Consider the following 11,903-nt stretch of genomic DNA (forward strand, 5'->3'; position numbering starts at 1 on the left):
CGGGAAAAAGGGTCTGCATAGATAAATGTTTAAGAAAATTTTCGGGCTAAACTAAAATGCTCAAAGAATCACAGATTCATTTTTCACATAAATCTTAGTTAAATAATACTGCAGTATCATTCTTATTGAAAATAAAAATAGATGTCTTACCTCCAAAGTTTGCTTAACTTTTTTGAGTCTTTTATCAGACACTCGTTTTGGTGGACCGCTTCCCGTCATAAGGCGCATATCTTCCATAACCTCTTCTAAAGATATGGGAACTCTTAAGTGGACATATTGGTTTATTCTTTTGGGGCTTTGGTTTCTCCTCTGGTGTCGATTCCATGTTTTCCATGCCTTTCCTATCTTCTTGTCCCTTGAAAGAATCCATAACTGCAATGGCTGCCAATAATAACACAGTGTATATAAATCAAGTTTGAATTGTTAATGAGTCTGCATCAACTAACAAATCAAGTCTGCATCAACAATCCAAATCAAGTTACCGTACATTATATATACTTGTATAGGAACATGAAAAAAAAATCAGTGTTGAAGGGAGAAATTTACTTACAAAATCAAAAGAAAATTTCAAGCAGCTGGGAGAAAGAAACCCTACCAAACCCCACTGTGAGGTTAGAAAGTAGAGTGGCTCGCTACTTATAGTCGTACAAGACATTTTTGACCTATGATGTCTTGATAAAGGAAAAAATCTAAAATTTTTGAAGGAGAAAATTGAAGCAATTTAAGAAATAACGTTGATTTTCTATTATATTTAACAAATTAGTAAATATTCAACACCAAATTTTACCAAAGGGAGGAAATCTTTAATATTACTTTCTTTTTATGAAATATAAAAAATAATATTCTCACCAAATTTGCAAAATACTCCAACCAATTATAGAATTTAGATGGTCTGAATGAGGTCTGTAATGAAAAATATTATTACTTAATATAAAGTTACCATTTGCCAAAATAACTTTAATAATGTGAATAGACACTATGAGTTTAGTCTATTTATTTCAAAATTTGTGTGTTTGTTTCTTTTTTCATGAATTATTTGTCTTTAAGTTAATGGCGAGACAAGCTTCTTAAAAGTTCGAAAAATCTTTATTTCTTTTATTTTTTCTTATTTGTAGTTTTCCACTTCTTCTTCAACCTGTAAAATTTTTATACAAGAATAAATCATGAATTTCACAAGTATCTTGTCTATGGATCTTTTTAAATCTTTTTTTTACATTATTCCACTCATTTGTTCATTAAAATCCCTTATGAAAAGGAGAGAAACTGGTTTTATATATTTGTCAAATCTTGCATATTACTCTCTCCCACTTTTTAATTAATGATGAGCATGTGCTTTGGTAAATAGTTAAAGCCAAGTACTCCTAATTAACATGTGGTAACCTTTCATTGTGCAAGTTGTGGGTCATTCAACAAATATAAAAAGTTGGTTTTTTTACATCTATTTTATAGTACATAAAACATATATTCTTTCACTTTATAAAATATTACCTATTATCTTGAAAGGAATTAAAGCATTGTTAAAAATTCCAACTCACTTTTAGATTTGGGTATAAGTGCTAACAAAGAACCAATGAAATTTTTTATAAGTATATCTCATTAACAACTTTTTTTATATATTTTCAAAGTGTATGCATTTTGTAATTGTAGATTCTTGACCAGGATTGTAAGTTTTTTTTAAAGGTTGGAATTTACAACCAATAATATTTAGAAAAATTATAGCTTTTTTTCATGGTGATCTTGAAGAAGATATTTTTATGGATCACCTTGAGGGGTTGGTTGCATCTGACAACAAGATAAAATTATGTAATTTAGACAAGGCTATTTATAGCTTCAAGCAAGCTCCTAGAGACTGGCACAAAAAGTTTGATAATCCTATTTTGACTTGATTTTGTAGTTAATGATAATGAATAGTGTGTCTATTATAAGGTTAAAGTAAATGAACATAGTGTTATATATGTGCTTGTATGTGGATGATATACTACTGTATAACAGTAATATTGATATCATTAACGAGACAAAGAGTTTATTGATATCATTAACGAGACAAAGAGTTTCTGGAAGGTACTTTGAAATGAAGGATATGGGTGAGGCTAGTATATATGATTCGTGGACTTAAGTTGACTCAGGAAACTGAAGAAATAACCTTGTCACAATCTCATTATATAGTGAAATCTATACATGAAAAATACAGTTATTTGGATTGTAGATTCGCTTGTACAACATATGATCCTAAAGTCGCTCTTATGAAAAATGAATCAAGTGTGCCTATATATGTATCGGTTATGATATTCTTAAATTATTGAGAGTTTGAAGTATCTAGCTAATGGTATTAGACTAGATATCTCGTATTCTGTGTCTAAGTTAGCAAGATATAGAAGCTGTGTACACAAATCTTTCTGCGATGCTTTGGACAGTGTACTTAGATATCCAAAAGATACTATATATCTCGATTTGCACTACAGGATGTTTTATGGTGTGCTTGGGGATATAATGATGCAAGTTGGATGGCTAAGAGGTCTAATTCCAATGGAGTGACTAGATTTACCCTTGTGGGTGGAGTAGTAACCTGGAATTCAATCAGACAGACTCTTATAACTCGGTTCGCTTTTGAGGGTGAGTTGTGCATTAATGTCATGTGGATGAAGGCTGATTGATTACATGGACTTATGTTAGGGAAACCTGTAGTAAGTCGACCGCTACCAGCAATTTCTGTTCATTGTGATAGCCTTACAACTATTGACATGATCAGAAGTGCCAAGTATAATGCTAAAACAAATAGACACATCGAAGTTAGAATTAAGTCTATAAAGGGTTTGGTGTCTGAGGGACAATAACAATAGAATTCATCGAAACTCAAGATAATATATGTAAAGTATAATGTAACGTAATATGTAATAGAGAGAGCCTAACAGAATAATCAAGACAGAACAATGAATAAGTAGTGTATAGGAATTTACGCAATGAATATCAGGTTACCCGGGATCAGACAGTCAGGAAATCTGAAGCACTTTTAAGTCCCTGAAAGAAGTTTATTAAAATGTTTAGGCCTCAGTGACCAATAAAGTTTAAGTGATTTACTGATCAAAGCAGTCTACAAATTCAGTATCAATGCTAATGGGTTTCAATGTCTTCTCAATGATTATTTATAATCAAAATTCCTAACTCGGAACTGACTAATCAAAGTTATTCATTAAAGCCAATACGAAGTTCACTTTTAGTGTTAGTCATTTGTGAAGCGGACTAGTGCACTAAACGTCAACACGTACGAAGCGGTTCATCGTATTTATTCAACAAGATATCTGATCAAGTCAAATTGTAGAAGTTATTGCTCCGAGATTAATCCGCATCCTCAAGGAATTAAAGGTAAATATATATATATATATATATATATATATATATATATATAGACAAAAGTTATTTGGAGTCCTATATTTTTTGGAGAATTGGAGGCCAAATCCAGGCCCTCCATTTTGAATTGATCCGACGGTTAGTATTAATAACTGCTTTATATTTTAAATTAATTATTTTATGTTTTATGTCATACAGTAAGGCGTGGGACATTGTGTAGTTGGTTTTGAGAGTGCATTATGCGGCAGTTACAACAGCATGAGTATTTTGAGGAGTACAGAATTCAACCATGTCCTGCACAAAGTACATATAACAAGATTCAAAATGCAGTACATATAACAAAGTTCAAAAAACTACTGGTAAACAATGGGTATCACACAGAAGGATGCAGAACAAAAAATCAAGGTAATATACGAGAACCCAAAAGCTTGGTACTGTATTTCGACTCGGTCGTCATATGTCCCGCACTAGTTCGCACAGAACAAGTTAATGTGAAGTGAAGGACAAAGAAAGTGCTTTAAAGAAGAAAGGTGGAAGCCGGATTTTGTGCTGCGATTGCTCCGTAACGACGGATTTGCTTCAGAGAATTGTTTGCGGGATTTTGATAACCTCTCAACTCGGAGATATGGAACTGCATAGACCCATTATCTATTTTCCTTTTTTGTTTGTAAAAAATGTCCAATAATGATTAAAGTAGTGAACCGTTGGATTTTGTTTCCATCCAATGGCTCTAAGATAGGTCTCCAAATCTCCAAAGGATTTAATCCCCCACATAACTCCACTCTATATATATATATATATATATATGTATATGTATATGTATATCTATATATGCATATATATGTATGTATGTATGTATGTAACTATCGTGCCAACTGCAATTATTCGGCGCTCACAATACTCCACTGTAAGGAGCCAACTCATGAATGGTGCATAATTACTAAGGCAAAGAATCTCAAGTACACAGGGTGGAACCAACTCCTCACTTGGCGCCAACACAAGTTTAACTAACCCTAGTTAGTTAACCTCGCGCCAACTGCAATGCATCTCTCTTTGAACCGACTCTGTTACTCAAGATTTTGTCTAAGTAATTATAACTCCATGGTGATCAATGTGATAGAACCAACTCATAGCCTGGGATCAAACTGCATTCTTGGATCCAACTCCTTTTAACCATGGTTAAGGAATGAAGCCTATAAATAGAGCTTTTGTTTTTATTTGAAAGCAACTACACACAATTGTAACTGTGCACACACTTCACATATACACTTAGAGAGCTTAGAATGAACGATTAGTAGACGAGCGTATTGTGTGAGTGTGAACTTGTAGTCTTGTAGCCAACTTACGAGTTGGATTTATAGCAGCCTCGAGGTTAATATATGGAACGATAATTATCCCGAACTTGCTACTTTTTTCGATTGAAGACGAACTCAAACGAACATTCTGAAAATCGAGTTAAATTGAACAAAATGGATAATTTGGTAAAGATGGATTCAAGGACTCTCTATGTCTATTTGGACCTAACAATTCGTATCATGGCTACACGGATCAACATACAGATCTGAGATCACTAAAAATTGTAAATCTAGTTCCGAACTTAAATCGAAAGACATGTCTCCACACAAGTTAGGAATCAAGGTACCTCCATTCGACAAGGATGACTATTGTAATGATAATTTAGACATAGTTGTAAGGAGACGCTCAACACTGGACTTGTGGGGTGAGAGTTTGTATAGTAAAACAGGTATACAAGTCATGGTGACAACTTTTCTAAAGGGGTCAATAAATGAATTGTCAATTTAAATGATGGAGAAAAAGAAAAGATATAAGAATAGTAATATGCACATCTATCTTAATAGAAAATGGTTAAATAGAGGAGTGGAATAAGGGATTTAAATTTAGTTAAAAAACAATCTTTTAGAATATGAAGACATGAGAGAAGAGTGGACATAATTATTATAGTTACTTCATAGAGTATTAAGGTAGCATTTTTCTTGTGGAAAGACTTTTCAGGTTTTTCATGGATCACATCTCTATTGTATTTTTCACTAGAAGTTCATGATCAATTATATAGAAAAAATGGTGATGGAGTGGAGATAAGTTTTATCAAGTAAATGCTCGTCAATATGAATGAAACTGCCCATGTTATCAAGTTTTATCACGGGGCGGAACGTGCACCACCTCCCCGAAAAGGGGAAGGAAGCTCTGCATTGACCCACATACAAGATGACTTGTTGACTTCTTCTTGAGAGTAGTTGATGAGACGCTCACTCCTGAGCAGTTCTGACGCAGTACGGAAGCGTAGGAAAAACAAACGTTAATCCTAAAGAACAAGATTGAATCCGTAAGCACAAATTCACACTACACCATAAGTGCTCATATGCAACGTTTTTTATAAAGTGTTGCCACCCTAGTGTTTCGTTAGCTCTATTCTAGTGATCTTATGCAACACTCCTTCAAATAGTATTGCATTAGACATGTATGTTGTGTTGCGCCGCTATACTAGTGTTGCAACGTGTATGTCGTGCAACAGTAGTGTTGCATTAAAAATTAATTTTTTTTATAATTATAAAATTTAAATATATCTTCAAGTAATATATATTGATATTTGTATTCTGATTTTTTCCTTGAAAATTTAGTATAATAAATATCATAATATTAACAAGTGATGAGGCTGTTGCGACGTCCATCGCTATCTAAAAAACTTTACAATAGAGTAACCTTGGATTTATAATTACTATACTTAATGTATGAATAAAAATAATTAGTTATATCTATAATCTGATTTAATATTTATTTTAGTTGTAGTAACTAATATATGATGTGTTATAGAGTTTAAATATATTATGTAAATATGACTAATATGAGTAATAATTTTAAGTAATTACAAATATTTTGATGATAATAATATATTTCAGAAAAATATAGATAAATTAGTTTAGTTGTTTAATTAAATTATGAAATAATATATATATTAATTATATTACACATATATATAACTATTTTCTGTATATAATCTGCATGAAAACAATTTAAATTATTGCTGATTTTTTTTAATAAAAAATGAATGTAAACACAGTGTACCAGACTACGAGGTGAAAAGAAAATCACTGTACGGGCGGCAAAATTCCCCCCAAAACTAAAGTTAAACACCCAATTCGATTAAAAACACACACATCAAAAAACTTCCTCTCGACTCTGTCTATCTACATCCAGGGTTTGCTCTGCTATCTCATGGCCAACAATAACTCACATCTACCCTGCTACTTTAATTTTATATTTTATTCTTTTGATCTTCTATTTCTTCACTATCTGATTTTGTATCTCTTCACTATTAATTTCTCTTTTTTTAAATTATGCAGGTGGTTAGGCTTCGAGTTGTTGTTTTAGCCGGAGCTTGAAATTTGGGTCTTTGAGTTACAGATTTCATCGAGGTAAATTGGGGCTTTCTTGTCTAGATTTTGGTTAAATTTGTGTAGTTTGTATTTGCTGTGAGGCTTGTGCTCCCCGGTGAATTGGCCAAGCACACTGTTTCTAAAGGCACCAAGGCGGTCAACAAATTTACCAGCTCTTGAACTTGTGTTTGTTGAATGTCTAAGTTGTGTTTTGAAAGTGTTTGATTAAATGTCTAGGTGATAGACTTAGGTCTTTGTTTTCTGATTCTGAAGTAGTGTAACTATCATGGTTCTGGATTAATGATATATATGATTTGAAGCTTGGATATGTTTCTTATCCCTTTGTGTTAATTTGATTTTATGACATATATCTGAGCACAGGAATGATGAATTGGTATGGTTTTGTGGTGTTTTCCAGAAGGTATACTTTTATTGTTGTTTGACATAAGAATCACTTGGAATAAATATGCTTATCTTGTCCCTCTATTTAAATTCTGAGTGACATCGGATTGTTAACTGATTATTTTCTAATGGCTTATGAATCATACCAAATATGATATTTTCATACCAAATACTTGTATTTCTGGCAGGCATGTGAGTGTACTTCATTTAAACTTCACCATTTATATGATATTTTTCTTTCCGCACTACTTGCAGGTTAAACTATTAAATAAACTTGCATCAGCTAGAGCTTCAGGACTCGATGGCGGCAGCCAAGTTTTGACAGACTTGCTGGATGGTTTGGAAGAACCAACTGCTCCTAGTATGGAGAGGCTGTATTAAAGCATTTGGAGAACATTAGTGATTCAGATCCAAAGCTTCAGAAAGCTCCTAGTAACTATGAAGGCGTAAGATCCCTGACTTGATAATTAAACAGTGTCGGTCTATATTTCTACACATCCATCTTTATTATTTAGAAAATCTGATGACATAGCAGAACTTATATGTCTCCCTGCTTTTGTGTAATGTAATTTCTATTGTTTCTAGAATGTACATGAATTGAGTTGGCTTATGTGCTACCGGGTTTTGACGTGCTAAATTCCAAACCGGAAGAAAGTATATTAATGTTTTAAAATTTCAAAAATGAATAACTTTGATTCGAAATAGAGAAAACTGTTCAAGGCATAGACTTCCTGTTTCCTACTAATAGTGGATAGTGACTGGTTCTATAACTTCAGCTTATATCATTTTGAATTTCTCATGGAAAACCCTGTATGATGTTGTCTATATTCTGATATATTGTTTATACAATTATAGATAGTAGCAATATGCACCAGAAAACCCTGTATATAGACATGAATAAAGTTGCCTATCTATAGTATTTAAACTTATTCTGCACAGGGAAATACTCAGAGACCAGAAGTGTGTGTAGTCACTTGGAACAGTGATGAGCTTGCAACAGATGCACTGCCTATTAATGGGTTTGAGCATTATAAGGAAAATGATTTCGTTGCTAATGCTCCATTTTCAGGTAATCCCAGAATAAGCTGGTGAGCTCCTTTACCCAAACAGTTGTTTTCGATCTGAACCAACTCAGTCTGCACGATAAGATAGCCTAATAGAATTTAATAATGAAATATATACATATGGTGGAATGAGATCTAAACAATTAAAGATATATATTACTAGGCACTGCCTATATGTCTATTCTAGTTTAATGATATAACTGCAAAGGCCGTGTCACATATCAAACTTCAGTTAAAAAGTAGAAATGTGATATTCTTCGTCTGGTCCATCTTCGTAGCCAGACATTTACATCTTGTTTTTTTTTTTTTTCAAATATTACTACTAAGAACCAAAAATTTCAGTTGTGAATTGTTCTTCTTAAGAAGGTGGATTTCTATTGATGATGATTCTCAATTACAAACTACAATCAAGATGAGATACTAACATTGTCCGAACTTGGCATTTGTGATTGATGTGCATTTTAACTCTTTCTTCTTTGAAGTATCCTGGCAAAGCTTGACAAGGCAGAAAGAGTACTTTGCTTCAAAAGTGGAATGGCTACTTTGGCTACTACTACTCACATATTTGGAACTGGTGCCTTTTCTTATAATGTTCCTGGGACTTCTGCTAAGGATGTTATGGATATGGTGCTGGTGACTCGATACTTTGATACCATGAAGGAAATCAGTGCATCCTCAAATTCAGCTGTCATTTTTGTCCCACATGGACCTGGTGTAGTGAAATATAGTATCTACAATATAGTATCTACAGTGAACGTACAACATTGAGAAGGGATTTATGGAGATCTGAGACTAGGTTATTTTGTTGTTTACTTGCTTGGTTAGGAATGGATTTATGAATGTTCAAGACAGATATTGCCAAAATTTTATGGAAAGTGTTGTATTTTACTTTTGTCAGTGTTGTAATTTTTATTTATTTAGTGTTTCATATTTAATCTATCAGTGTTGCAAATATAAATAACCTAGTGTTGCATATTGTAATATATGGTGTTGCAAAAGATATGTGGGACCTACTAATTATTTTTTAAATATTTGGATCATCTGGGACCCACTTATGACGTGGAAAGTGACTCATCAATGACGTGGCAAGTGGACCCAGTTGACGTGTATGGTGGGACCCAGTTGACGTGGCAGGTGGAGTGGGACCTACCTCTGATGTGTGTCCACCTGTAGGGGCAACACCGGGAGATGTTGCCTTTATAAAAAAGCGGTGTTGCATTATGTCTGTAATGTAATACATTTTTGGTGTTGCATTAGATAGCGAAAAGTGTTGCCTTATAGGTCAAAGGCAAGGCTCGCGTATGCAACGCTCAGAAAGTGTTGCATATCTCGATTTCGGGCTTAAGGCAACAGCATTTGGGGTATAAGGCAACACTATTGAGCGTTGCATATGAGCGTTTATGGCGTAGTGTCAATTGATAATTCTGGAATCCACCAGAAAGATGAGAAAACTCTCTAGGTTTAGATATCAATAATAATTCATCATATCCATCATAATATGGTTTTTATAGGGATATAAAAACCCCACAAGGAAATAAAGACAAGTCCTAATTAAAGTCAAATAATAATAAAGTAGGAAAATCCTAATTAAAATCAAATATTAATAAAGTAAGCATGATCATGTTGCTTTGAGCATGACCATGAAACCAAGCCCTCCATCCCTCGCCTGTGCTACTGGATGGTTTTGCCAATCTGGCATGATCACGCAAGTTTTGGCAGGTTCATGCTAAGCCTATAGCATGATCACGCCGTCCGTAGACGCTCTTCTTTCTATCCATTGCGTCTTCTATACGTGCAGCTAATCGTCCTATATCAGTCTCCTCCACCTCTGAAGAACTCGACCCCGAGTTCTCATCCGGATATAGAACCACATTAAATGTATTGGAGATGTTCATGGAATCAGGAAGAGCCACAACATAAGAATTATCATTGATCTTCCTCGACACCTTAAACGGACCATATTTTCGTGGTTGCAACTTGCTATATGTACCAACCGGAAACCTTTCCTTGCGTAAGAACACCATGACCTCATCCCCCTCTTTGAAGACTTTGAATCTCCTTCGTTTGTCTACAGCAGCTTTGTTCTTCCTTCCTGCAGCTTCCAATTTAGCCTTGACACTTTCTTTCACGGAAATTACTTCTTGAGCCATACTTTCGGCCGCAACACTAACTCCAGAAGCTTTAGGTAACCGAACTAAATCAACAACATGTTTAGGAACAGAAGTATAAACCAAAGAAAAAGGCGACTTTCCTGTTGCAGAATGTATAGCACTGTTGTAAGCAAACTCCACCTGAGGTAAAGCTAAGTCCCACTGTTTTGGCATCTCACTACAAACACTCCGTATCATATTTCCCAAAGTTCAATTAGTTACCTCAGTCTGCCCATCAGTTTGAGGATGAGCTGTAGAACTCCTGTTTAGAGATGTTCCGAACAACCTCCATAAAGTGATCCAAAAGTGACTAAGGAATTTTGTGTCCCTGTCGGAAGTAATAGACTTTGGCACTCCATGTAGACGTACAATCTCTCTAAAAAATAGTTTGGCAATATTGGATGCATCAGCAGTCTTCTTACATGCAATAGAGTGTGTCATCTTGGAAAATCTATCAACAACCATGAATACAAAATCCACACCTCGTTGGGTCCGAGGTAGCCCAAGCACAAAATCCATGGATAAATCCATCCATACATCATCGGGAACTGGTAATGGCATATAAAGGCCGGTGTTTTGGGACTGTCCTTTGGAAACCTGACAAGTATAACACCTCCTCACAATTGCACCTGAATCCTTCCTGAGGTGCGGCCAATAATACCTCTCCTCCAAACTAGCAATGGTTTTGTCTCGGCCCAAATGTCCACTAAGCCCCCCACCATGAAGATCTCGAATCAGCTTTTCCCTCAATGAAGAACAAGGTATACATAACTGAGTTCCTTTAAAAAAGTATCCATCTTTTATATGAAAATCTGCAAAAGGATGATTTGTGCTACACTTGACCCATAAGTCCTTAAACTCGGCATCACCAGCATACAACTCTTTAAGCAACTCAAAGCCCAAAATTTCCTGCTCCAAGGTAACCAACAAAGAAACCCTTCGAATCACAGCATCTGCCACCGTATTGAGGGTACCAGATTTATGTTGAATAATAAAAGGAAATTTCTGTATAAAACTTACCCACCGCGCATGCATCTTATTGATAATTTTCTGGCTGTGAAGAAATTTCAAAGCTTGATGGTCCGTGAACAAAATAAATTCCCTCTGAATCAAATAGTGCTCCCACTGCCTTAGAGCTCGAAATATTGCATAGAATTCTTGATCGTAAGTACTCCATTTTTGACGCGCCTCAGACAATTTTTCACTGAAGAATGCAACTGGCCTCTTTTCTTGAGAGAGAACAGCCCCTACACCCACTGCACTAGCATCACACTCCACTTGAAAAATCTTGTCAAAATCTGGCAGAGCCAGAACAGGTGCATTACAAAGTTTCTCTTTTATCAAGGCAAAACTCCTCTCTTGTTCAAGCCCCCACTTAAATTTCCCTTTCTTCAAACATTCAGTTATAGGAGCAGTAATAGTACTGAAATCTTTAACAAATCGCCTATAGAAAGTAGCCAAACCATGAAAGCTTCGTACCTCAGTAACAGATTTAGGAGCAGGCCAGTCTAAAATAGCTCTAACTTTCTGTTCATCAGCTTGAA

At 34.8% G+C, this 11,903-nt stretch overlaps 1 long non-coding RNA gene across 1 annotated transcript; it reads left to right on the forward strand.

Annotated features, from left to right (window-relative positions):
• The first annotated feature begins 6,500 nt into the window (after positions 1-6,500).
• Positions 6,501-9,101, forward strand: LOC108200891 (uncharacterized). The gene is made up of 4 exons (XR_010287328.1): positions 6,501-6,782; positions 7,401-7,591; positions 8,085-8,214; positions 8,692-9,101. It is a non-coding gene; the product is annotated as an uncharacterized LOC108200891 (long non-coding RNA).
• The last annotated feature ends 2,802 nt before the right edge of the window (positions 9,102-11,903 follow it).

Source organism: Daucus carota, chromosome 9, assembly GCF_001625215.2.
Source record: "Daucus carota subsp. sativus chromosome 9, DH1 v3.0, whole genome shotgun sequence".
NCBI lineage: Eukaryota > Viridiplantae > Streptophyta > Magnoliopsida > Apiales > Apiaceae > Daucus > Daucus carota.